General features: G+C 47.7%; 1 non-coding gene across 1 annotated transcript; it reads right to left on the bottom strand.

Annotated features, from left to right (window-relative positions):
• Positions 1 to 366: 366 nt before the first annotated feature.
• On the bottom strand, positions 367 to 438 carry trnat-ugu (transfer RNA threonine (anticodon UGU)). The gene has a single exon. It is a non-coding gene; the product is annotated as a tRNA-Thr (tRNA).
• Between the last annotated feature and the right edge of the window lie 3,610 nt (positions 439 to 4,048).

The following is a 4,048-nucleotide window of genomic DNA, read 5'->3' as shown; positions in this document are numbered from 1 at the left end:
CCCGGAGAAAACCCACGCAGACACAGGGAGAACTTGCAAACTCCACACAGGCAGGACCTGGACTCGAACCCGGGTCCCTGGAGCTGTGAGGCTGCGGTGCTAACCACTGCGCCACTGTGCCGCCCTTAATAAAATAGCTCTGTTAAATATCAAGCAAATGCACAGTAAAAAGGTTCAGTGCTTGGACCTCAGTTATTTTCACTCTGTCAATGGCAGAGAAGGCTCGAGGAACCATGTGGCTACTCCTCATGTTCTTCACAGTGTCCAGAATAAAGTGTAACATGACACTGATTTCCAGATGGCCGACATAAATACAACGCACATCTTTTCTGGAAACATCATATTTAAAGTGAGAAACTAATCATAAGGCACGGACGGGGATTGAACCCGTGATCTTCAATTTACAAGACTGACGCCTTACTACTTGGCCACCATGCCTTTTATTTATGGACACCTGAGGCTCCAGAGGAGGATTTGTGATTCTTTTTCAATTTGGTTGAAACAGCATCGAGAAACATGCACAGAAATAAAGAGGGATTGTGGAATGGGTAACAGATCAGCCTAATTTACATCATCAGCATCATGAAATCTTCATTCAGACGTTCCATTCCCATCCTCAGCTTTTCTCACATCTGTACAATAATATAAGAGTGGACATTGGGTTGTTACTGGGCAGATTATATAAATAGACGATGTGCATCATCACAGGAAGTGATGTAATATAATCTGTGTGGCACCTCATGGAGAGTTGTCGATGAAACCTTCAATGCAATGTGTGTAGAGTAAACTCAGGTTATTTTAACCGTCAGATTCTTATAAATTCTGTACTAAGCCTTGACAGATATCAGAATATTATATGGGGCCACAGTAAACCAAAGCGAAGATGGAGAAATCTTTGCCTGCACCTTTGAAAAGGTCACTGGACTGAACCAAGCCGAGGAGTGGCCGAGATGGTTCCAGAGGTTTGCAAGGTATCGTACTGCATCGGGTCTCGTGCAGAAGCCAGACATGGAACAGGTCAGTACGCTATTGTCTGCAATGGAGGGAGTGTGCAGGCAACATCCTCATGAAGAACAGAAGGCTACATGTGAAGAAGTTATTAAGGCACTCAAGACATATTTTAATTGAGGAAAAAAATGTCATCGTGGAGCCAAAGTTAAAACGCTGCATTTGCTGACAACACAACCACCAGGTGACGCTGTACTAGCACATGCTTCCACTGAAACGTCACTGTCTGTGACATTCAGGCAGCTGCCAGGATTAAAGATGGAGCTACTCAATTTATCACAGAAAACAACTTCGACCCAAAAATCCCCTCAAAGTTTGCCATCGCCGCCTCCGTCCCACCCCAACAGTCCCCCGCTACCTCTTGCGCATTCGCGTTATATAGTACCAAGTCATCTTAATTCACCTAAAGTGAATTACTTTGGGAGCAGTGACTGTCGTTTCATAAGCAAATACGGCACATATCTACACAATGGACATGTTTTGGTTGATACTCGGAGAATGTTGCGCTGTTTGAAGTCTCATTAGAAGGACAGCACCTCTGACAGTGCTGCACACCCTCTGTAATTCAGTGAGGTTTCATAGAGTCATAGAGTTATACAGCACAGAAACAGGCCCTTCGGCCATCATGTCCGTGCCAGCCATCAAGTACCTATCTATTCTAATTCCATTTTCCAGCACGTGGCCGTAGCCTTGTATTCTGTGGCGTTTTGAGTGCTCATCTAGATACTTCTTAAATGTTGTGAGGGTTCCTGCCTCTACCACTCCTTCAGGCAATGTGTTCCAGATTCCAACCACCCTCGAGGTGAAACATTTTTTCCTCAAATCCCCTCTAAACAGTGCCATCCCATTCTCCGGACAATCATTCCCCGCTTCCCCCCATCCCACTCTCTGACTGCTCACTCCCCGCTTCACCCACCACCACCCCCATCCTGCTCTCTGGCCGCTCACACTCCAGGCCATGGGCTCTGCCGCTTCCCTCCTCTCGGCCACTCACTCCAACATTGCCCCATCACCCCTCGAGGCTCGCCTTGCTTTATCGGGTGGTGCGGTGAAGAATGATCGAATATTGGAGCGAGAGGCCGAGAGGAGGGAAGCAGCATGGCTTAGAGCTAGTGTCTGGAGGGACGTGGGGGGGAAGCGGACGTGAGTGGACGGAGAGAGGGCAATGCGGGGGTGGGGGGGTAGCAAGTAACCGGAGGGCGGGGGAGTGGGGTAGCGAGGAGCGGGCAGCGAGCGGCCTGGAGTGAGTGGCTGAGAGGGGGTAGAGAGTTTTCCCGCGCATGCGCCACTTCGTCCTGGAAGACGGAGGCTGAGCATGCGCAGCATCTCAGAGCGCAGGAGACTGTTTGTGCATGTGCGTAGCTTGGAGCGCTCTGATGACGTCGGCTGGCTGCTGCATTGTCAGGAATCACTTTGAATTTAATAAGCGTACAAAACAGAAAGGGGAGAGTATTCATTCATTTATCAATGACTTGTACAATCTCACGGAGGATTGTGAATACCGCAACTTAAGGGAAGAGCTGAATGGAGACAGGATTGTGTTCGGGGTATTAGACAACACCCTTTCAGATCATCTACAGTCCAGGGCTGGTCTCACATTAACGAAAGAGTTTCAATTGAGCAGACAAACAGAGGTTAGAAAGTTTAACCAATCCGTTGTCCAAGGGGACAGGGAGAGTCTGATCTCGAGAGTTGCAGACTCAATTGAATTTGTTCAGAAAACAAAAGGAAAAATTAGGGGTAAAAGACAAGAAAGACGGGAAGAGCATCTAGTGGTAGCTGCAACCAATTGCAGTAGGTGTGGCCGAGTGAGACACAAGTGGGAAAACTGCCTCGCCAAAGAAGCTGAGTGTTTTTCCTGCAGAAAGATGGGACACTTTCAGTCAGTGTGTGGCAGTAAAATACCAGCGCTGAATATAATTAAAGGGAAATCCCCAGAGAGCAAAAACATTAATGAAGTACAGGATATCCAAAGTGTGGAAATACATTTTTTAGGTGAAATCCAGGAAATAAAGTGAGAGTTGCTGGACGACAGAAATTCTGAAATATTTTAAGATAGAGGTAGATAGATTCTTGATAAACAAGGGGGTGAAAGGTTATCGGGGGCAGGTGGGAATGTGGAGTTGAGGTTACAATCAGATCAGCCATGATCTTATTGAATGGTGGAGCAGACTCGAGGGGCCGAGTGGTCTACTCCTGCTCCTAATTGGTATGTTTGTATGTAAGAAAACATGTTCTAGATACAATGAGAACTATCATTTGTTTGGAAATGGATTTGAACCCCCTTTTATCAAAAGGTTATAGAGCTTTAATTTTTCTACAATTAACAGACAAATCCTTGTGGAGTTGAGATTGACAGAAACAATGGGCTGGATTCTATAGAGCCCTCAACGTCGAGATCTGTGGTGGGGGTGGGGTGGGAGCCGCCTGAAGATGGCCCCGGATGAGGCCCGCCATGGACCTCAACGTCGGCAGGGCCTGGCTCGATATTGCCGGCGACGGCGAGGCGTTGTGGGGGGACCCCCACCGCTCGGCAACGGGACCACAAACCTGCATTAATTATTATCCCATCACTTCCTGATATCCAGCTGCGATCTTCAGCCCGGTGACCGGCACTGCCGTGCCTTCGGAGCCCCATCCGGGCAAATGAGGTGCAACACTGGTGGGGAGGGGGGAGAAGGTAAGTTTCTCAGTGTGGGGGAGGGGGGACGGAGTCAAATTAATGTCATGGGTGTAGGGGATGGTGGGAAGGGTTATAGTTTACAGTTTGTGCAGTTTTGGGCGGAAGGTCAGATGGTAAAGGTAGGTTTTGGGAGGGACGGGCAAATAATTAATTTAACTGTTATTGGGGGGATGGGAGAGAGGCAAAAGCAATGTATTTATTTCATTTCATGTAATCTTCCTTTAAATATTTTCCAGTAGGACTAACAGCCCTTTAAAAATGGCTGACACTCCAGTACAGTACTCCGGCAGTGCTGCACTGTCAGAAATGCTGTTTTTCAGGTGAGACAGAAAACTGAGGATCCCTCTGCCCTCTCAG

Source organism: Heterodontus francisci, unplaced genomic scaffold, assembly GCF_036365525.1.
Source record: "Heterodontus francisci isolate sHetFra1 unplaced genomic scaffold, sHetFra1.hap1 HAP1_SCAFFOLD_121, whole genome shotgun sequence".
NCBI lineage: Eukaryota > Metazoa > Chordata > Chondrichthyes > Heterodontiformes > Heterodontidae > Heterodontus > Heterodontus francisci.
The sequence above is the reverse complement of the archived record's forward strand: the minus strand, read 5'-3'. Positions and strand labels throughout refer to the sequence as shown.